Below are 498 nucleotides of genomic sequence, written 5' to 3' on the forward strand. Positions count from 1 at the left end.
GCTGAACCCACGATGGAAAAATATGGCCAGATTTTAGTAAAACGAGCTGTTCTGATATGTGGGGACCTTGCTGAACACCTGGAAGATAAAACCAGACCAGACTTGGTTAAAAACAAGCTGTTCTGTACAAGCCACCCAGGGTAATGGTTGATGAACACTTCAAAAAGATCTGGCTGGGAAACTGCACGGAAGCGTACGGGAATGGACGTGACTAAGATGGTCGCAAGGGCGGGTGTATCTAGAAAAATGTAAATAAATCTGTTTGGCTTTGTCGTTCAGACACAGAAAACTGTATCTAAGTGGCTCTTGGGGGCCCACACACACACACGATCACGCACAACTTCGCTTCTGCTTTTGCTCCTGCTTCTACTGTGACAATAAAAGGTCTTGCTCTTGGCTCCTGCATCCTCGCCAGGCAGCATGAACCTCCTGATGCTCAGCCAAGGCCAACGCAAAGTCCTGCTGCTGGCCAGGCTGACCCCTGCGACAGGCAGGCTG

The sequence above is a fragment of the Apaloderma vittatum genome, unplaced genomic scaffold (genome assembly GCF_000703405.1).
Source record: "Apaloderma vittatum isolate BGI_N311 unplaced genomic scaffold, ASM70340v1 scaffold25362, whole genome shotgun sequence".
NCBI lineage: Eukaryota > Metazoa > Chordata > Aves > Trogoniformes > Trogonidae > Apaloderma > Apaloderma vittatum.